This window comes from Solenopsis invicta, chromosome 14 (genome assembly GCF_016802725.1).
Source record: "Solenopsis invicta isolate M01_SB chromosome 14, UNIL_Sinv_3.0, whole genome shotgun sequence".
NCBI lineage: Eukaryota > Metazoa > Arthropoda > Insecta > Hymenoptera > Formicidae > Solenopsis > Solenopsis invicta.
In genome coordinates, this window is record NC_052677.1 from 19,205,844 (window position 1) to 19,229,806 (window position 23,963).

At 37.5% G+C, this 23,963-nt stretch overlaps 1 protein-coding gene across 3 annotated transcripts in view; it reads left to right on the top strand.

The window, feature by feature from the left end:
• LOC105207782 (protein-tyrosine sulfotransferase) overlaps positions 1 to 23,963 on the top strand; it is a 107,849-nt gene that overhangs the window by 16,182 nt on the left and 67,704 nt on the right. For 2 of the 3 annotated variants that reach the window (XM_039456982.1, XM_011177426.3), the window contains exon 2: positions 14,915 to 15,015. The exons of the other annotated variant lie outside the window; for it this stretch is intronic. The gene's annotated coding sequence lies outside the window, so the exon portion shown is untranslated. The remainder of the gene's footprint in view (positions 1 to 14,914; positions 15,016 to 23,963) is intronic. 3 annotated transcript variants of the gene reach the window in all.

Sequence of the window (23,963 nt, forward strand, 5' to 3'; positions counted from 1 at the left end):
TCTCGAAAACTTGTAATCTTGATTTTTCATAATATACACGCTAATAAATAACACGGTTGAACAAAAAAAAACCAAATAATTTTTTTTAACATTACGATAAAAATAGTTTTTTTTTTTTTCTATACGGAAAGAACAATTTTACTGCAGAATCTAAAAATTTAGCTAGATACAGATCAGAAAATAATTTTATGTCCAACGATTAAAATAATTATGCAGGACGCCCAAGCGTGATAATGTCGCTGCAAATACTTTTGACATTCTATGCAAGCAAGTTAAATATCTAATACAATTTTTTAATAGTTCAACATAATTACTTTCATATCCGCATTTCAACAAAATTGTTCTTTTTGGATGTTGAATACAAATTTGGTTCAAATTGCTCCATCAATTACATTTTACAATCTTAAGAAATTTACAAGCAAAGGATTATTTTCACGTACTCTGTTATATTACAACTATGACGTGTGACGTTTTGGAGAAATTTTACTGCAATCAAAATTAAATATGTTATTGCTTTCAGCTTTCAAAAGAATTTTTATGTCAGCTATAATTAATAAGCTATTTATAATTAAATATGGGATATATATGAAAAAAATCATTATAGGTAATAATTAATAATATACAAATAAGATGATAAAATATATAATCATAAATATAATATATAATATAATTAACACAATTATAATCAAGAAAAGGCCCACACACGGTCATAGCAGATCTTCGAATGATAATTTTACGAGTTATTTTATATACATTTTATAGTTCCTTCGAACTATATAGGTGTCCGTCGATGTGATATTACTTTTCTGGTTCAATTTAAGAGCTGCGTTTCAAGACCGACGAATATGCAGCGCGCAGTTCGAAGAAACTAGAAAATGCATACAACTTTATCCATGAAATTATTATTTGAGCACTAAGATCTTCTATAATTTTTATATATATTATTTTGATAAAATTCAAATATCACTTAATTAGCTAATCAAATTCTATCATTTTGAATTCGTCAATTTTAGTATCAGGTTCTTATTTAGTGACTTGAAAAAATTTTAAATTTAAAATTTAAATTTTAAGAAATATAGTTGAAAGCTATTTGGTAAATTGTGAGTGATCTAAACAGCTTTTCCGCGATAAATTTCAAATTTAACCATGAATGTCTTATTAATCAGTCGGTATCAAAAAATTCTTTTTAAGGGTTGCAAGTCCTAACAACATGCATAATTTTGATTATAATAAAATTATTTCTCCAGCACGTCGCATATCATATCATATGGCTAAGTACGTAAAAATAGTCTTCTTTGCAACTTCAACTAGAAAGATTTTTTTTAAATTGTGACGCGATAGAGCAATTTAGAAACTGGATTCGTAATCAGTTATAAAAAAGCGATAGAAAATGAGGCTAGTACCGATACTTCTGACGTTACTTTTTTATTCAACTGTGTAATCGTAAAAAAGTACTTTTGCGATTGGAATAATACTTTTGGATCAGAAAGTAATTGTTAGGTAATTGTATAAACAGATTTATTGGATGCTGTTAAAAATGCTGTAACGAACTACTCGTAGCTTTAGTAACGAATACATCGAAAAACACAACTCTCTAATTCCATTTGCCATTCAATTAACAGTTCAGATTAACGTCTCACCAAAGTTGGAGATTTATCCGTTCCTAGTTGCCCATAGTGATTCCGCGACGTAGTACGACGAGCGAGATGTTTTTACAGCAGGAAAATTGGCACCATTCGCCTCGCCCTGCGGCGGCTTACGACCGTGATTCGATGGGCAAAAAGCGAGATAATTGGATTCTGTTCGGTGCGGTGGAGGATCGTCTATCGCACGTTTCATGTGAGGCGGGAGGGGGTGAAAACTCGGAATTGTAGCGCGGGGGATAGGATCGGAATTGCGGCGAATCTCGTTTCAGGTAACGCTCTCGTGATTTACGCTGTTAAACGCGGTGTGCCGCTCTCGGCCACGCTCTATAGCGCTCATTATGCGCCGACCGACCGAGAGAGGAGCAAATAAAGTCTTTGACCTTAAACTCTCGAGATCGAGCCAATGCTCGAACCAATGCGCGTGATGTAACGCCCGATCGTTAACCCACGTGCTTCCAATATCCATCTATTGCGTTCGCTCGGTGTTTGCTCTGTGTTCGAGACCACGCGAGACCGGATCGCGAGTCTCCTATTATGATTGAACGGTCGACAAGACCATTCCGTATAGGGAGTGAGTGCCTCACGTCTACCGTTCTGTGTTTCTAATGATTCATCTCGCACATTTTCGATCGATACCAATAAACGGTATAGGAAGGTAACTACCTAAACTTTGCAATTTTTTTTTTTCATTTTTTACAGCCGAGTTTAAAATTCAAAATTGATAGTCAGATTTTAAGTAGGAAGCATTTTTAATCATTAATCTAAAATATGGAACAATTTCAAAGTTATTTATGTGGCGTAGATTTTTACCGTCAGTGCCGTCAATTTACTGGATCGTTACATAAATGTCAGTTTTATAACAACATTATTACTTTTTCGACACTCCTGCAACAAGATGCGTTGAACTAAAAAGAATTTAACAATCTTTTACATTTCTCAAAATAAAGAGCTGTTTTTCCACAATTTCATCTCGCTTGTAATAAATTAAAAAATTTTTAATTTTAATAAAATTAAAAATTGCAAATGTGTGTCTCATATGTTACATTTTATTAATCCATTAATCCATTTTTCTCACGTATAATTCTTTTCAACAGCAAAATTGTGTGATACGAATTTTTTAAATATACAGTATATCATATTTGCGAGATTCTGGAACGATATTTTTGTACGAATTCTCTATTTTTTTTTTTTTTTTTTTATGCATTTCGATTTACCGTGCCACAAAAATATCTCACGGAAGTTGCAGCGTGCACTTTCGTAAAAGAATCGCGTCGCTTTGACGTGACACGTGATATTTGATTATCGGAAGACGTCTACTTTATAAGCGAGCGTTCCATAAAACTGAAACTTTCGAGCTCCGAACATTTCGTATGCAACGACCCCAATAGTCGGGAGGCATCAATTCCGGGCAGATTGTAGAATCCCGAAAACCCTCGGAAAGTTCGTGATTCGACGGAATATCGCGGTGAATTTCGACGAGTCCGAAGAAATTCCCGCCCGATCTCTCTCCTTCGTCGCCGAGCATGGATCACGCGAGCAGCGAATTTCCGGGTATCCGATCCCTGTCGTCTTCGTCGACATCGTCGTCGTCGTCGTCGTCGTCGTCGTCGTCGTCGTCGTTGTTGGTGTGGTGGTTTGAAACGATAATGACGACGACGTTCGAACTATATACATACATCCCAAGGAAGGTCTGCTACGTGCACGGGATCCGGTGTTGGATCGACGCCAGATCGTTTCCGGGACTCGCCGACCGCGAATGTCCCGCGCGTCGTCTGGCAAATATTAGACAAAGGACGAAAGGACGTCGTACTCCCCGGCACCCGTTGACACGCTTGCCAATCTGATTTTCGTCGGACGTAGTAGCATAATGAACCACTCGGGGTGCAAATCCGACGGGGATGCTACACCACGATGGTCTTCGTATAACGCTTTGGGGCAATTCTCCATATAGTTTCTCCATACACTCGGAAGCAATGCATGATTATGGTTGGCAAATTACATCTGTGGGGTTCCATAAAACTCAACCGTATAAACTTACTGGACTGTTGTTTGGCGAAGAGATTCGAGAGCGGAAACGATGGATTTAATGTGTCTGCTTGTTTGCAAAAAATTACGAAAATGAATGAGGGAAGGTATTTTTCTGCGTATTTTTTTTGCAAATACGCAGATTAATTATAATTTATTAGTACAATAAATACTGCAGAAGTAAATTGTAATCAAACCGACTTCTCTCACTCTCTAAAAAAATACCGAATGATTGTGAAACTTAAATTAAAAATACGGGCATATTAAAGCGAAGTAGTATGCTCAGCCCTGACATTTTACTCGCCATTTAATTTAAAGCAAAGCTTTACTTAAGCAAGATATTAAAACTCGACGTTTCACCACGAACGTATTTAACGTCGAGGATCACGGAGTCGCGTAGCACGACTCGAGTAGTTTCGTTGTGCGGTGCGGCGTCTTTCCTTCGTCGGAGGACGCTAAATTTATTAGAGTTCTCTGTCATTATCGTTTAACAACGGGACAACAGCGGAGCTCGTACAACCTTCTAACTATCAACGAGTAAATCGCGACGGGCGGGATTCGGCGAGCGAGATTCTCCTCTCCCGCGGAGAGAGCGTCGCGTATTTTCCAAAATCTTCGCCCGGCTTTACGCGCGCGTGCATCCGTACTCTCGTACCTTAGGCTCCCCCGTGGCGCGGTAGACGCGAATACACGACCATATTCCGGTGAGATTACAGGGACGCTCCCCGAGACGTTTGCGGGGCAATTTGCGGTGCAATGATTGCAAGTCTCCGCGGTCGCAAACTAGACGACACCAACGTCGGCGCGCCGACGGGTACACTCTGTGTGTTCGGAAGAGGTACTTAGTCAAAGCAGTCACCCTTCGAGACGGGCGCGGGCGTCACGTCGCGTCGCGTCGTCTCAACCTTCGCTCTGATCCCCGACTCGTAAACTCAAAGATGCGTCGCGGTGCGTGCGTGCGTGCGTGCGTGCGTGCGCGCGCGCCAGAATACGTAAAATAATATTTAAAAAATTAGCATGCAATTATCCTAAATATTATTTTACACACGAAAAGAATGATTTTGTTCGAGTATCTAAATGTTTTCGAGTATCTAAATTTAAATATTCTTTGCAAAGATAACCGTTACTAAAGGAAGAAAACTAAAAACCGAGTATGATCGCTTTTTTAGCAGGAGAATGACATTTTTTTTGTGTGCAGCAAATGGAGATTACAATCTTCAGTCATGAAATCAACTTGAAGGAGGGAGAGAGAGGGATAAAGATAATTATTATTATTTTTCGATTATTCATACAAAAGAGTTATGAGAACCATAGTACTCTAAAAGTACCGATCTATATGATTGTCTCAATTCTTAACAAGTATAAACTTTGTTACAACTATAATTTAACCATAACGTAACTATATTATCAGATGACGACAACAGAATGCTGTACGATAGAAATATGATAGAATGTTTGTTTTTATATGCAGCACTCAGCAGCGAATCGTTGGTAGAAACACAACGGCTCTGTATGCAGGTCAACAGCTTGGCAACAAATTGGTAGCAGAAATCGAGTAGAATCTGTATGTGTGTCGCCAATCTGATTAGCCGTTAAATTAGCTTAAGTTATATCGGCAAACTCTGCCGAGGAACACGAGTTTAACGCGGATACGGTTGCTGCCAATCTGCTGACATATTATAGACATTCCGTTGACAGGAATATAAATAATGTGCGGAAGAAGGATCGCACAATGTAACGTACTTTAGATATGGCGATTCTTCGCTAGTCGATGGGATGGAATACTGCGGTTATCTCTTTTATTGATGCGATGGAACTGGACTCTCGGTGCCGCGTATATCTTATAATCTCTCAATCATTTGTTCCAGATTATATTACGGAGATAGCAATAATCGTTTTAGGCAACCATATATGATGATATTCTAACAGAATGTTCTTTATCGCAAGAACTATGAATGTGAGAATCGTATAATAGATGGATGTATCTTAAAAAGGCTGTATTCAATGTAATATCAATATAACTTGAATTTACATACATTTCTTTTTCAAACAGAGAATATTGTAATATTGTATACGTATATCTGCAACATGTACTCTCTAAATATTTTTAAGCTACATTCCAAAACAACCTCTCCGAGGGAAATTTTACTCGATATAATACAGTATACCTTACGTGTACCATATATTTCAAGTAAGGTTTTCTTCGGAAAGGACGTTTTGGAATCTAACTCCAGTGATCTTGTTCAAAACAAGTAAAAATTCACTCCAATTGATAGCAAAAATACTGTCACTCGAAATGGAGCGACGTTTCATTTTTCATGCGAATAAACGTTTTACTTTATTAGAATAAAGAATTTACAATTACAGTGAATTTTTCTTAAAGCGAGGCGCGTTTTTTTAGACTTGGTTGTTGTTTTACAGTAAGTCACATTACAAATTTAATTTACGAATTCAGTAATAAATAATTCAATAATATATGTATGTATGTATGTGTATGTGTATATATATATATATATATATATATATATATATATATATATACTACTGTGTCCAAAAAGTAAAGTGACATTGCATTTTAAATCTTCCGCGCGCACGGATTTGGAGGAATAAAATTTTTTTTAGGTTGGTAGGACTGTCTTTGACATCCAAGAGAAGTAACACGTCAAAATATCCATTAGTGTTTGAGATACGCATTGTTTTGTGAGCTGCTAAAAGTGAATTTCTCGTTTTTTGCCGTCACACACTGCGCTGATTATTCGTGATTTTTTAACCAAAAACTCGACTAATATCGTTCCACAACCACCGTATTCACCTGATTTGGCTCCATGCGACTTCTGGCTATTCAGCAAACTCAAGCGGCCGCTCCAGGGACACCGGAGTCGATAGAAGAGATTCAAGCCGCTGCGAAGAAGGAGCTAAAGGCCATTCCTGAAATCGATTATTACAACTGTTTCGAAGATTGGAAAATCCGTTGGAATAAGTGTATTATATCAGGGGGGGATTACTTTGAAGGGGACGAAATTGATTTGCAAGAATAAATAAAGAATTTTCGAAATAAATGCAATGTCACCTTACTTTTTGGACACAGTAGTATATATATATAGACATTTTTATGTACAATGTGGACTCAACACAATGTTAACATGACGACGAGATAATTTGTGTGTGTGTGTGTGTGTGTGTGTGTGTGTGTGTGTGTGTGTGTGTGTGTGTGAGACTCGCTTTGAGCAATCTTTTTTTCTTTTAGCGCGTGCACTATTTCTAACTGTGGTAGAGCGTCAAATTCACTCTTTAATTACGCATGAAAATGTTCACGACACAACGTGAAAGAATTCACTCTACGACACAGAGTGGAATTCACTCCATATAAATGAAAAGTTACTCCAACTTTAGTGAGTTATTAATTACTCCTCCATTTTCCGAGTGGAATTTCACTCCAAGAAATTTAGAGAGAAATTATTAAATTGATTAGCAATTTCATTTTCGTGATATTACATTACTGGCTTCTTCTTAAAAGCTGTGTTTTAAGTCCGGCAAGTATGCGGCGCGTAGTTTGGAGAATCTGATAAATGTTTGTAAATTCACTTAGAACTGGGAAAATTATTGAGTACTAAGGTTTGCTTTTGATCTGTATAACCGTTCTCGTTATTTAAATGTGTTGCTATACTTTCCGGTCATATTAGGATATTATATATATATATATATATATATATATATATACAGAATAATTATTACAATTATTACAATTGTAGTGATAATGCTTTTAGGAAATATATTAATGTTAATAAATCTTGATGTTTAAAATGCGTCTTGTCCTCGCTCGGTAGGCAGAAATCTTACCTGTATTCTACCTGCGAAGAGAGTGATGGATTGAGAACAGGCGGCACGAATCGCGCGATGTTCTCGAATACCTGCGCGAGCGTTAAGCACAATTACCGTTACGAGCGTTAGACGAAAGACCCGACCGCCGTGGCTGCTGGTAAGGTTGCGGCTTTCCGTCCGGGACAGTTTTGTCGCGCACGTTTCGCGGTTTTTGCGGCGTGCCGCGCGCCGGTTTGGTCGACAAGGCAACGGACGGGAGCGCTAACGATGGTTAACGAGCCCGAATGAAACGATGAACGGCGACGCGGTATGCGCGCGACACAATGTGCGTGCGGCACGACTCTTCTCTTCTCTCCTCTCCTCTCCTCTCCTCTCTTCGCCTCTCTATTCTGCTCTGCTCTGCTCTGCTCTCGTCTCTTCTCTTCTCCTCTCCTTTCCTCTCCTATCCTCTCCTCACCTCTTCTCTCTTCTCCTCTCCTGTCCTCTCTCCTCTCCTCTCCTCTTCTCTCGTCTCCTTCCCTCTCACCACTCTCTCGGTCCACGCGCTAAATACATCCGTCAACAAACAGCAGTTTACGTCTGTACAATCGCATGCGTACCGCAATTTCATCCAATATCGCATATCCCAAATTGGGGACACTTCGCGTAATCGAATGATGCATGATGTGTACGCATCGTTTCTCGTTAAAAGGAAATTAGAGTTTGCCAGTAATTCGTCCTAAACCGTATTCATCACATGGTTAGTTAAAAAATATTTATGGGACGTTTCGTAACATGGATGTGGATGTAACTTTAAAAATGAATTCAGGGCACACAAAAAATTTATGTACACTATAGGTCAATTTGGCTTACTTATCAAAACTTATTCATCAAAGTTATAAATGTCCTATATTTTTCCTATATTGTTATAATATTAATAAAATTATCTGTATTTTGATAACTGTTCTCCGCGCGCCAAAATTGCTTCAGTATATATAAATTTTATATGTTATTTTGGTGTCCTGAATTTATCTCTGAAATGACGTCAACATATTATAAAACACTCTATATGTGGGATCCTTTACTTTGATTGTTACGAGTAGATGTTATTTATAGATCGAAGCACGCGATCGAAAATACACGCAAAAACACGTTTCAGATACCGGGTGCAAATCAGACGATATTTCGAGAACCGTGGCTTGAATGCAAAATGTAAATTTTGAAATAGTCTGGAAAAGGGTATGTTTGAAATATGAAACATTCAATATTGTCGCATTTTCCCAACCTGCAATTTTACCCATGTTATGTCTCCATTTCCATCTCGTTGATGTTGCATCCCATGTTGCACTTTATGGTATTCTGTGCGATGAAGAATTACTTCGTATCGCTGCCCGGTTACTTTTGCGTCACGGTGAAGATGGATTTTTTTCCACTGACGATGGCGAGTTCGTTTCGCGGAGCGAGACAGCGATGAACGTTCTCCATAAGGCAAAGTTAAAGAAGTCGGCGATGGACACGTAGAAGAAACATTGTCGAGAAAGTAAAAAGCAGAGAGAGAGAGAGAGAGAGAAAGAGAGAGAGGAAACGCGAGCCTGAAACGCAGCAACACCTCGTTATTGCATGAAAACGTAAAAGCGAAATAGGAAAAAGGAGTCGTTTGGCGAAGAAGAAGAAGAGGAAAAAGAGAAGAAAGGAATTGCGAACACGTGCAAAACGGGGACTCGCGCCTCTTCTTTATTATTTTACGTGAACGAGCGTGCGCGTCTAACTATCGCACTCGTTTGCACCGGCGGAAATCGCGCTGTCGAGAGACTTTCATCCACTGGAATTCCATCCCCGCGGAACGAGTCAATACGAGTTCGAGTGCAACGACGATACGGTCTAGCGTCTAGCTCGTCGCTTTTCTAACGCCGCTAACACGAGAAGAGAACGAATTCGATAAAATTACCTAAATCGTCTCGCCATTTTCGATTTCGATTTGTCGCTCCGAAAGCAATCGCTTAACTTTATTTATTTCAAAGAAAGGGCGATCTGCGCACAACTGATAGCCTGTTTACACGTTTGTGAACCTCTCATGTCGTGCTAAATTATATAAGTCTGTGTTAGCGCAATTCTACGTGCGTAAAGTTAGAATTGCGTTAACTGGCGTTAATTACAAAATATATTTATTATTTTTTTGTCCAACGTCCCAAAACCAGGAAGTACCCAGTAAACGAGAAACGTTAAAGTGACGTTTAAAAATGTGGATTTCTTGTGTATTTTTTAATGTTTTAAATAAACTTTAACGTTTAACATTTTTAAATTTAAAATGTTTTGAAAAAACGATTTAAATAATTGCGCTTTTCGTGACTTATTATTATTAAATATTGTATAAAATTATTTTTTTACATCACTTTTTATGAAACATTGTTGAAATGATTTAAAAACATTACCTCTGAGTCATAGTCAAAGTTTTGCTTATATTGATGTTATATACAACATTAAATTTATATACGACAGATTTGAAAACATTACATGTTATTGAATATCGTTGTAATAACATGGTAATGATTTTGTGCTTACTGGACATTGAGCAAATTAAGGATGTTTTGGCTATACAATACGAGCTAAAAGTTATCGAAATTTAAAAACTGAAGACTTCTTTGGGATTTTTTTTTCCTGATTAACGACAAAAAAATTTTGATTGCAAATGCCCGAATTTTGACTCTGAAATTAGCTGTATAGAAGAAAATAGTGAACAATTTTATTTAAAATGGTCTTTGCAGCGAAAATTACTATATTTTGCTACAATTTGAAATAAATAATTTTTAAATGAGTAAACAGACCTAAATGAATTTTTACATTGATATTTGTTTTACAGTTTTATTAGTATATGTAAAATTGTATTATGTATTATGTAACATGTATTGTGATTTAATTGCTAATGCTACTTTCTCATTAAATTTGTGAAACGCGATTTTACATAAGAATCAAGAGTAAACAAATAATTAAATAATTTTTAAACCAATAAGTGAATTGTGCTCAAATTTTACATAGATACTCAAACATAATACTGGAATATTCTATAAAATTTTTATACTTTTGTTTATGTTTTAAGATATAACGCTTAATAGGACAGTATCGAGATAATTTTAGATTTAAGAAATTTTCTATTTAAAAATGAAATATTCTTCTCTCAATAGTAATGATTGTCTCTAGATTATAATCTTATTTTATGAGAGTAATAGCATTGAATCTCCAGTAATCTTCTCTGTAGATGTAAGTGAGAATTATTTTTGTGTTTCGATAGGAAAAGCTATGTTCTGCACATTGAATATTCTGCTCGAACGGTAAAGCATTTGGATAATGGAAATGATGAAGATTCTATTATACTGCATTATCGAAGATATCGAATTAGTAAGCGTTTAATACCTGTGATGTTCGACGTAATCGGGAGCTCGGAAGCGAAATACTTCCAGCATCGTCAATGCTATCCCGAGATCGACGCGATGTCTCGCGTGATACGGGGAAGCGAGGGGAAGAATGAGAAGACGAACGAGACGGGAATCGGTAGAATTCGATCTCGCGAAATGGCTAAAGTGGCTAATTGGAATCCCAGCGTCGAGAATGTTAGCGCTTCGCTCGCTCGCAGAACTAACGCGATAAATTCCACGAGAGAGCGCGACTCGTTTCTCGACTCTCGTCTCAGTTATTTCGACTTCTCTCCTTTCTCTCTCTCTCTCTCTCTCTCTCTCTCTGCGCTGTATCTTCTATCCCTTGCTCTTGGTTCACGGTTCGAAACGTGTCCTCTCATTCTGCCCGCCTCTCGTTCGTCCCTCATTTTTTCTCTCTTGATACTCCGTCGATCCCTTTTTCCCCCTCTCTACCGCTAAATTCAATTTCGTCGGTCGGATCGATAAGTAATGAACAGTATGACGAGGCAGCTGATGGAGGGGGAGGGGGTGGAGTTACTTCCGGTTAATGTCTCCCATCGGAGCAATGCACCGATGAGGCTTCGTTACTTTGAACCGTGTGGGCTTTCGTTTATCGGGTAATATTGACTTTTTTTCGGAATTGAAGTCTAATACGGCAGAATATTATTATGCATTTTCTATTTTTTTTTAACTTCTAAATGCGAGATCATCTTTTTGCGTCAATCACCGATGACACAAAGAGACGGCCCTACGTTGATAGTTTACAATGTATTTGTGATACATTAAGGTACTTGATCATTTTGATTTTAAAAAAGAAAATGATAGATCGGACAGTTTGAAATATAAATTTCGCCCGGCGGAAATAAAATCGTGGTTTTTCACGGATTTTCAAAACGTCCGCAACGCTGCCTCGAATAACGCTGCCTCGAATACTAAATTCGATTTGTGACGGCGTGACTGGATCGTTATGCTTATCGCGAGCTGCGGCCTTTCGTATTTTCGATCGAATCCATCGATCGTCAGCTGTGACATCCAATGATGGAACAGTAACAAATGCGCGACAGTTATTAAACCGAAGTCATCATCGTTCTATGTAACATCTGGTCTAACCAAGCTGGATTTTTTAGCGAAATTCAATTGGCATTTCGATGCCTCGAATTTTATATCTAGAGTTTAATGGTAATACTAATACCTTATATGAAAATGAATACTCTCAAATTTGAGGTTTTTAATGACTTTCATATATATATATATATATTGAATGATCCAGTTCTGTCGCATTATTTTTGAATGACTGATGTCTCGAGTGACGTAAAAATCCAATTTCCGTTCGACGAAAGTAGAGGAAGGTCGCCGATGCCGACATTATTTCGTTTTTGAATTATATTTCTTAAACAAAAGCTGAAAATAAAACTTTTAAATATAAATACAAATTAGATGTCTTTTATCATATAATCTAGCAGTTTTTATAATATCGTTTCGTTTTTCAATAATTGAATTTTTTATCAAATGCAATGCCTAGTTTCTGAAAAATAAGTGGATGGCGCTTCAGGACACCAGTGTCGGTATTGGCTCTTCTTTCCTCTGCCAAATGAGAACGTTACTCATCGGAATTTTTTGATCTTTAATCTTATGAACGATGACCCTACTACCTACTTCGTTGGATAAAAAAAAAATCAACCGTAAGCTGGCTGAAGACACCTAGTATATATATTCTCGTGTATCTGCGTCACATCGGGTTACATCGGTCACTCAAGGATGTTACGGAGACCGTCATTAGATTAATTAAACTCTCTCGACGGGGAGATGTCTCCTCGCGTCGTCGGGTCGGTTCGTACAGAGGTAGGACGATCGTTACATCGGGAACAGGAGTAGCGTCCTGTCGGTTGGACCGGCGATATAACGAGGTTAATTAGTCCGATGGACGTAGGGAGGAGGCTCGCCCCCGAAATCCTTCTATTAACGTCGTCAGCTGCGAGCGCCATTACTGTCGTACGGCTGTCGCATAACTCGGAGCTCTATCTCGCGTCCTTCGCAGCAACGGAGAGAGTCGTATCGCTAATTTGCCGATTAGTTTACGCATTGTCGAAAGACCCAAACTATGGAAATTTCCTCCAATCGGGAAATTACCAGTCGTCCAGCAGAGAAAGTTAACAATCAGAAAATTACTGAAATTAAATAGTTATTATTAAATAACTTGAATTAAATACTTGTTATTTTTAATGAAAAAGATTGGCCAGAATAAGGTGATTTAAACATTATTTTATGGGAAGAAAACCCGTTATTTTTCAGCACATAGTGCAAAAAAATATAAATTTATGAATTTGTAAAAATAAATATTTAAAAAACGGAACTAAAATAATTCCATTTAAAAACAATAGTCAAGTAACCGACTCTCGTAAACTTGAAAAATTTTAATTATACACGATAGCAAATGAGAGTTATAAACGCAGATATTTTTTGTATAAATTCTTTAACAATTTTGAATTCTTGAATTATTATTTGATAAAATGATTAAATTTCATCTTCAGCAAACTCCAATCATCATACAATACACATAATTATTTCCTCCGTTTTAATTTAGTTCCTTATTCCGCATTCGGTGAGACTACTCCCAATTACCCAATTGCAAGGAATCCACAAATTCTATTTTATGGGAGTTGAACAATAACTCATCTACCTTTAATTATGTAAAAGGAAAACCTGGAGGAGGTTGAAACGTACAAATGCATTTTTATTAAATCGTAACGACTTGACTTTCGCGTACGGACGGTAATCGCTCGGGGGATGAGGACGCGGCTAGGTCGCCGAGAGAACTAGACAGGATTTCGATGATATAATGTAAAACAGTTTATTCAAAGAAAAGAAAAGCACGAAAAGATATTTACAAAACGTGGCGCGTGGACGGACGGAAAATCTATAATTACGCACGGACGGACGGACGGATAACGGAAAATAATCGTGAACGCTCGGACGGACGGAATTGAATACGCGGAACGGAAAGGACCGTAGCTATTTACAATAGCAGGTGATTCCGAGACGAATTTCTCCGAACTCGGAATCCCTGTTTACGAGTTTGCGCGGTCTATTATGCGCTGTACAGTCTCGATATTACGGGATCGCGACGCGTGGCGGTTAATACCGCGATGTTGTTGCGGCGGTGGCAACGACTCACGCCAAGATCACGTTACTTGGTAGAGGCGCGAAACTCCACACCCCTGGTCGTGAGTCGGTGTTGACGGAGAGGAGAAAGGATGTTGGTTTCTCTGATTATCAAGATTTTTTGGTTGAGCCCAAGTTTACTTGAGCCCGTGAATCGGCGATCTAGGAGTCGGAGTGCTAACTGCCAAGATCTCTCGGTGGAAGTTAAGTTGTCTTAACTACGAAGCTAGCTCGGGAGACACTTCTTTTCTTACGGAGGTTTGGACGGAAAGAAGCCATTCTCGTAGAAGCGGCGGCGCTTATATACCTATATCTCGTGGAGAGGGGATGTTCGGGGAGCGGTCGGTACAGCGGTTGAGATGGCATCCCCGCCACTCGAGATCGGCAGCCACCGCCACTTCGGTCGCTTTTACGACGCGTGCGCGTGGAGAATGTCTCGACGCGCAGATTCGTGTTCGCGCGCTACGCGTACGTTTGAAACTTTTATTGGCGCTATGCGCCTTTTCTTTGCTGTCCAGCGGGTGGTCGGCCGAATAGCACGGAGCGGCGGACGGTCTGAGGGGGAGCGGCAAGACGGTTCGTTACAAAATTAATGTAATAATTGAAGAATACAAAATTGTTGAAAAATTTACGCAAAAAAATATCTGCGTTTAATTCTCATAATGCGATAAGAAATAAATACTAATAAACAAAAAAAAATATTATAGATTTTGATATAAATGCAATCTCGATATTAAAAAAGAGTTTTTCGAGTTTTTCGAGTAAATATAGAGGAAGTACTTCACTGTATATTGTATGATTAATACGAATGAGAAATGAAAAAGGTCTCTGGAGCCAAGACTGAGAGTTATATTTGTTGTGTCACAGGTGACTATTAAAGCCTCGTTGATCATCCATGGTGAGGCGTATCCTGTCCTAAGATTAAACGACCCCTGTGGAATCCGTGCATCCGACGGTGGAGCCCGAGGGTGAGTTTCACAATTGCGGCCACGAAATTTTGCGCTCTATATTCCCGCAACAGCATCGCGCGATAATTTCGCGATGTCGCGCGTTTGTAATACAATCAAATATCACTGGTGTGCGTGTCATTTTTTAATTGCGCTCTTTTCATTTGGAAATATTTTTCATTTGGAAACGCAGTCGAAAAACCACCGTCGGTTTGCCGGAAAAAAAAATGACACCGCCAGAGCGTTACCGCGCTCTTTTCCGCCATGACGGAAAAGGACGCAACGAAAACGTATATATATATATATATATATACACGAATCCGTGCATGCATGTGCATTAAGTCCATGATTTTTCCTTCTTTTTTCTCTTCTTGCCGAACTATACTTTCCCCCGCGCTTCGTCTCGTCGTCGGTGAAATTTCGAAACATTCCACTTAAAAGTAGAATCGGCCAGTTACAGCGGGAAATTCTCTTTTTTTGGCCCTCCACCTCGCAAACCTACGGGAATTGTCTCGTATGGCGCACCACCGAACCGGGAATTAGAAATCGATTTCTTCGCCCGTAATTAAAATCCTGTGAAATCTCGCCTATCGATGGTTCGCACATTCCCAAAGGTGAGATTACGTCGGAAAGAGAAAAACAGGAACGAAGCAAATTAACTTCTCGATTAACGACGACAAGACGAAACATGAAGTCGATCGGAACAAATTATGTAGTTAATACAACCTCAACTCGAGATTTTTTTTATTACGTATAGTAACTTAAATAAAACAAAGACTTTTCTTGTACTTTTTTGCAATGTATCTCGTTACGTATTTAAAAAAAATTTTTATAATTACACTTAGCAACAAAAAAATGACGTTTTTTTTTTTCATCTTAAGATGTAAGAAATCCTGTAGATTTTTAGCTGCTCAACATAAATTTGATAATGAATGATTTTAAACCTTAAAGTAAATTTCATGTTGCACAATATGTTATGCTGTAACATTTGAATATTAATCATAAACAGCTTAACAACATATAACTGAACGGAGTTTCGAAACATTTTAATACAGTTTCCAGCAGAAATAATTATTGGTGCAACTGGATTAAAAGACAAATTTTACATCGACATGCAACATTATTCGATGCACGCGATATTTATTTCAGCTCCCAGAGGATGATTACGTTTCCTCCATCCGCGAGCAATACCTTTTCTTTCTGCACGTAGTCCACTGTAATTTTCTTCGTCTCTGCAAAGTGGCTAAAGCTCTGTTCCGACCGGCTTAGCGCGAGAATTAAATGCACCGTGTAGTAAGCGTCGGCATTTCGACATTGCTATCGCGTTAATTGCCTTACCCATGCTTGCGGATATAAATGTATGCTCGAGATCATCTTATTATCGTGCGTGTAATGTCGTAGACGCTGGTTACTATTAAAGCGCTTAAGGAATTATGCCATGCGACAGAGTGGAACAATTTCCACGTTTCGCGGGATGCGATTTCATTGTCTCGTTTCTCGCTTGATTTATTTTTGTCAGCATTTGACAAAACTTTTTTTAGTGATTTTTCTCCGATGCTACAGTAGGACATTTTACAGATTTTTACTAAAATTCTACAAAAGTAATTTTTATTTTTGCAAAATGAACGAAGCTTATCCGCGTCGAAATCCGCTAGTGAAACGATAGAGCATGCTCGATTGTCTTTCTCAATAATTACACCGAGAGAACGGTTTTGCTGAAATATCTAAAAATTTAGCTAGATACAAATCTGAAAACTATTAGTGGCTCAACAAAATTATTTTCACATCCGTAGCTAAATATCCGTAGCTAAATTTTTAGATATTTCAACAGAGTACAATAGTTCTTTTTACGTAAAAATGATGAAAGAATCCGAGTTTTTGAGTTAATTTAAAATTGTTAAATAATAAAATGAAGAGAAGAAAAATTTTTTGATAGATAAAATTATAATCGTAAAATATATATATATATATATATATATATATATATATATATATATTGTATCTTTTTATCATTGTCAAATTCAGGTTGTACAATCAAGACTAAACCACTCTTTTTTTGCAAATTGATCCTTAATGAATTTTGCTCGACAAATGGGGTTTTGGACGTCTTTATGAGTGTTTAACGCGAACATGTCATACTCCATTGATGTCAAGGCTTGATCGTATTACAGGATTATTAAGACTACATTGATGTTAACCTGCTCGTTACCGCTTAATCGCTTTTTAATCTCGTTCGATCTACGTCGATTATAAGAGCAAGAAGATTCCACGAAGGCGTCTACACAAGAGAAAATTTGTCTTCGTTAAAGGGAAATTAAGGGATTATCAATTTGATTATTAGTACGCCCAACTTTGTCCTAGCTCGCCATATTATAAGCTATAAACGCTTATCTAATTTATAAAGTTTGCAATTGCATTTAATAGTAATTTACGTAAAAAACTTGAAAAGCGAATAACGTCGCGTCGTGCAAAAAAAGTGTTTCTAGTTTTCGACGGTTTGAAAATTTTACTGCAATTCGGTAAATCGCAAACATTTCGCACGAGGGGTAAAATGTAAAAAGAAACACTGCATCGCTCTAACGTGATACATAACACTCGATTATCGGAAAACGTTGACTTCATCGGTGCACTACACGAAACTGAAACTTTTGGTACGCAATATTCCGTGTCTGCAACAACTCGCGAGAATTTTTTGGCAATTTTTTTTTGCGAAAGAGAAAAGAAGAACGACAAATCTCTTTTTTTTTTCAATGAGGACCTTTTAACACCATTGACGTGCGACATTGCGACGAGTGCAATTGAATTTTCTTATCACCCGGCGTCCGTGGTGCATTGGCCCTTAGCGAATAGCGGGTGTAATTTTGGCACACGGGAATGGTTTTCCGGGAGCGGGGAGGTTTCGGAGAGGCGAAAAGGAGAAAGAAGAGCGCGCTGAACTACGCGCCGAGAGAGGTTTAAGCGAAATTGCTTTCGGCCTGGGCGTCTTCGAATGTTGCCGAAGGGGTAGAGACGTCTTTAGCCGACGGGTAACGAGATTGCCACGACGTGTTCCGGGCGCACACGATACGTACTGTTACGTCCCCTTTGAGCGAGACTTGTTGGACGCGCGCGGATTGTGCATGGATGGATACTCGTATGCGCGTCGAGAGACAAACCGCCGTGTACTCACATGTGTGTGCGTCCAACGACGCATACCAGACAAATAGACGCTCGACGAGAACACGACGTGTGAAAAATGTACGCTACTTTCGGTATAATTTAGCTTGAAAAGATTAGGTCATGCGCTGCCCCAAGCAAATTTTACGTTAATCTCACACCTATACACTTCCTCTCAAAATAATTGGATAATTACCCCTTCGGTTATCAGAAATGTTACGTTCATAAATTAACTGTGAAAAGTGCACGTCTGCAACAGTTGTCATTGATAATAAAAAGAGACTAGAAGCGTATTATATTCGTGCTTTGAGATTATTAAATTTGATTAAAGCAACGAAATTCTTCGAAAATTGCGCATACAATGTTTTACGTTAATTTGAAACGCTCGGGTATCCGAGGGTTAAATAACGGGATGTGTCCGGAGGGATTAACCAGCAGCGAAGCTGAATCTAATTTGCACGCTGGCGTGTTCGAGCGTCCTTTTTGGACGCGCGCGTCCCTATTGTAGAGCTGGGTCGTCTCTGAATTGCAATCCACGAAACACTTCTTATCAAAGTGGAAGGACGCGACTCTCACACGTGCCGCATTGTAATTATCTCGACGTACGATCGATGTAAATACAAATGCGCACACATATACGTGCTTCAGGTTACTCTTACATAGCCGCAGTAAATTACTTGGCGCGGGCGCTCGCGGCACTCGCGGAATTCAACGGAATGCCCTCGTCTGTGTTAGTAGCGATAGAGCGAATAAAGTGTCGGACGTAATAACATTTTGCCCGGTGTGCCTGCCCTATTGCCCCTCTCTTCCGCGCAATTCGCTACAAAAAGTCGGCAAATGGAACCAGAGGATATCTGCCGAGGATATCTGCAACGCAAGAATGCGGTAAACGAGAGTGACGTGTGGCTTATAAAGGCCGGGTTGCGGGGAATATGTAACGTTTATACTACCAAGTGTTTCTTAACGTGTGAGCATAACTTGAGAAATGAATTCAAGACACAGAAATTACACAAAAAGTTCATATGCGTATGCAGGTCAATTCGAGTCACTTATTGAGTTATAGATAATATTTTAATTTTAATAATATTACAACAGATGACAAATACCAGACATTTATAGCGCGTATTTGTGAATTTTATTATTTTAAGTAAATAAATATAAATATAAATGCCAATAAATAAATATCAATGGCATCAATGCGAGCCAACGTAGTTCTCGCGGACGTGCAGCAAAACAAATCCGTAATTTGGGTACAATTTAGATGTATTGATAAAAGTGTCTTGCCATACGTTTCGATTCTGCATCCTTTTCAATGTAATACATGATCAAATAACAATTTACACGTTTACAATTTATTATTTTATATAATTTTATTAGTGTTATTCTCTTAATTAAATTATTTGTTCAAAATATTTTCTGTTTGTAAACATGTTGCTACTCTTTGTACTCTACGATAGAACACCGCCAATTAGCCTTTAATTGGCCAATTAATTTGTCCAAGTTTAATGAAATTTTAAATAAGTAATATGTAATTAGAAAAATAATATTGACTTAATATAATCATAAATTATGAAATTCACTAATAAAAGTTGGTGACAGACTAATCTAGTATCTTTTGCTTGTTACAATATTAATAAAATTATTTGTGTCTCGATAATTTAGCTTAATTGACTCATAGTGTACATGTGAATTTTTATATTATTTTTGGGTGTATTTATTTCTTAATCCTTTGAGAAATACATTTTTTCTACCTGACGAATTTCTGTGAAATTTTGCGATTCTACGTTTTTTTAAGTCGCTGATTCAGTCGAATCTGAAATCAGATTTCAAGAAATTCAAAATCGACAGATCCGATATAGCTGCCATAGAAAGATAAATTAGTGTAAGTCGGAATCAATATAAATCAAATATATGTTATAAAAGTTTTTCAGATTGTTATTACAAATTTTATGTTAGATTTATAAAACTTAAAATGGCGGTTTCAATATGGCCATACAAAAGTAAAACTGCTAAAAATTTAAGTTACAATTTGGTTACAACCTTACTTGAGAAATTATTTTTTCATATTTATATTCAGCGCATTCTTTACTTAAAAAAAAAAAAAAAAAAAAAAAAAAAAAACTATGATAAAAATGCAAAAATTTTGCTACATAGTGTAATTTTTATCTTCACACAGTACATCAGTAATTTTTTTTATAAAAAATCTACCGTGCGAAAAATTATAGAGAAAATATATATTAATATTTAGAGACATGAAAACTGTTGAGTAAAATTTCTAGCCTTTTATCTTAAATACTTTTCAAGAAATTACATTTTTTTTTGTTGTAAAAAAATGCTCTCTTTTTAACTTTATTTCTTTATAAATAAAGTTTAGAAATGAATAGCCGAGTATAAAAATCACGCAGAATATGTTAAGTAAGTAATAATATATCAGACAGTGAAATTATTAATTGATTTCATTAAACTGTGAACAGTAAATCTTGAAAATGAAAAAGAAGAAGATGAAGAGCTAGTATACTTTTCACGGCCTCTCAAAGGATTAAATTATGCTCACGTGTTACAACACTTTGTATAATACGCATAGGCATATATATATTTTTCGAGATATCCATTCTTTGGATTCTCAAATTTAAAAATATATTTGAAGAACTCTTGTCAAAAATAATTTGGGAATCACTATTTGCGAGAGTAGAAAATGTTACTCGTATGTATATGTGCATTTAGTACCATGTATGCTCCAGGGGATTAAATCTGCAATCTTTTTCAATGGAAACGACCGCGTGATATTTTTCAATTAGATATTCCCACGGATTTGCACCTCACTTGCATCAACGGCTGTTATTAATAGCGTATTCCATGTCACGAATTAATTTTCGTCGATACCCGGAAAGCGAACTTGTGGATAATATCACGGTAATTTAATCATTTTAATACAGGAAAATCGAAATTCATTCGTAATTCAGATGAGTGCACCTCATCATCGTGTCGTTCAGTCGATCGTAAAAATTGTGAAATTGTTTTAATAAGCGGAATGCAATTAAATCGAGTTTCGCATTATCGGCGTTGTCACGCAAAAGCGAAAATATCTCGCTTTCCTTGCATCGCAGGAAGGGGGGAGAGGTCGAGATCTGCAAATGTCGTTTTTCTCCGTCGAGATACGACACGGTTTCCGATCCATCGATGAACCGAGACGCCGCCTGCGACGGAAGCGAGATGAATTATGCTCGACACAATGTGTCGCTCTCGAGGAAAGGCGTACTCGCGAAAACGTAACGACGTTAACGCGGCCAATATCGCGGCGCGCTGCGCAACAAAGCGAGATGAGCGTGTCGATATTTCGAAAGCGGCGTCCCGGCATGTCGATACACCGATAATATATCGGTAGATTGATATCCATGCGGCCGAATATTCGACAGGGCTGGAATGGAAGCGAGCGGGCAGGCGGGCAGGCGGGCAGGCGGGCAAGCGGGCGGGTCGTCGCACGCGAATGATATTCGTATTTTATGCACTATCGCCCGCACTCCATTTCACGCGTTTCCTCCGTATGCGGAGGCGAGCCAGTGCTGCCCCTGATCGATGGGATACAGCCGCATTCGTATCGGCACCACACACGCCTTCCATCTTCGCTCGCGGTCCTGCTCCAGATATGTGACAGCCGTATGATGATTTCTTTCACCCCTCGATTCCACCCAAGCCGTTTCTCCATTCTTCTCTTTTATCCTCGTTCCGCGTGTTCAAGTTCCGACATATGTACGTACGTTTTCGCGTTACGTAAAAATCCCCTGGGCAAGTGCTCGCGCTTTCCTTCAAATCCCGTCGTATTCGTCTTACAAGCGTCTGTTTTTATATTTTCTTTTTTTTTCTCTCTTTCAAATAGTATTGTAATTTAGGTATCATCGACTTTTACAAATCAGTGATTCAATTGGTACCGCTCTACTGCTTTTATTTTTCTTCCTTACGTACGTACTAAATGTATGTTGTAACCGATACAAACAACCGATACATCGACAAATAGAAAATTTAATTTTTATTACGTTACGAATCAGTTAATTTTTCTTAAATGGAAATTTCAGTGAGTTTGTTGTTTCTTTTAAAAGGAATAAAAGCTGCTGCTATTAGATTTGAATAATAAAGTGCGTTGTTATTTTAATTAAAGAATATGAAAATACAATAAATATCTTTGATATACATATAATAAATACAAATAGTTTTTTTTTTAATATTTTTCTATCAGTATTAAATAATTCATTAATTTATACGAACAAACTCACTCGCAAATAAATTATAATGTGTAATATGTTATTAAAATTATAAAGAGTATTGTATATAGAAAAAGTTACATTAACGCTACTCTGGGTAAATATTCACCCAGACAAGCGAAATCACAGGTCATGAAAACAATGCAGATCTGACTCTAGAATTACAGACACAAGACTAAAGAAGAAACCAGGTGGAATCACTAGCTTCTAGCTAGCATTGTGCCATCTAATAGCAAATACATGAAGCGCCCAAGTTGAAAATTCATTCAAAGTAGCGCACTCTAGAATTAAGTTAAATTTTACTGATATTTCTGAAGCAAACATTTGGCGTGCAATGATAACCTGTTTATCTTAAATCTATTTGGTGTATGAGAAACAGAATATATCCGGTGTATGTTCATTTTACGAATATTGAATAATTTATGGTGCCGAGAGACAAATTGCGGTTGGCATACCACGCTCAATGTTCTTTTTTCTTTTTTTTGGTCGTGCCGTACGTCATGCATGTACGTGGACATAAAAACACAACTGTTTACACACAGTTATCTTGCCTCGCCATTTTAGCGGTAACACTCGAACGAGCAATTTCGTCTAATGCATTATTATCTTTCGAAATAAAGCGATTGCAGCGAGTACTGTGAAAGGCCAAACGCGATTATTTTTCACGATCGTTAAAACTAGTGATTATCAGACCGCGAATCTAACTAATTCCGTCACTGATGTCTCGTACGCGTATCGAGGCAATAGCTGTTTAGCAAATGTCACGTTACACTTGTCCATCGTAAGAGAAGTGAACATCACGTACGATTAAAATTGGGAGTTCTATGTAAAGTGTCGTTGGATTATTGTGTTCCAGTGATAACGCGTGTGTGTCTAATTAAATTTAGGTTTTTACGGACCCAAGCTGTAAAATCATTCAAATTTTCGTTTAAAAAAGGATTAATTAATTCACAACAAAATTTGGTTTCTTCTTTCAAGGGGTAACACTACTGTAGAGCCTCCAAAAAAAGCTTATTTTTGATTATTTTTTACGGGAAAACGAAAACAGTGACGCAAAATCCGTTTCAAGTACCTTATTCTACATACTTTGAAGTATTAAAAATTTTTTTTTTTGCATTTTTTTATTACAAAATGGCGATGACAAAGCTTGGCAACGATGACTACTCGTTTCGGAAGGTGTCTTACTGCCGCACCAAAATCTGTTACAATTTTTGCTTTAGAACAAAAAACAATTTTTTTTTTAATTCTTTATGTCGTTAGCTAGCGAAGTACGTACGGAAATTAAAAAATAATTTTTTTTTTGTATACAAATGACACAAGTTTGAAGAAAAATATTTATAAGTAATAGAGAGAGATATTTTGACCGTTGCTGTATCAACACAAATTGAACGAGAATGCCTACTACGGTCGTAGCTAAGTCTTGGTGCTTGTATTGTCTATGTGATTTTATATACTTTCCTCAAGTTCAATGAACTGCGCGTCGAATTAATTTTTAGTCATAACACAATTCTAAATTGAACGAGATTAAATAATATCACGTATTATTAAATATTA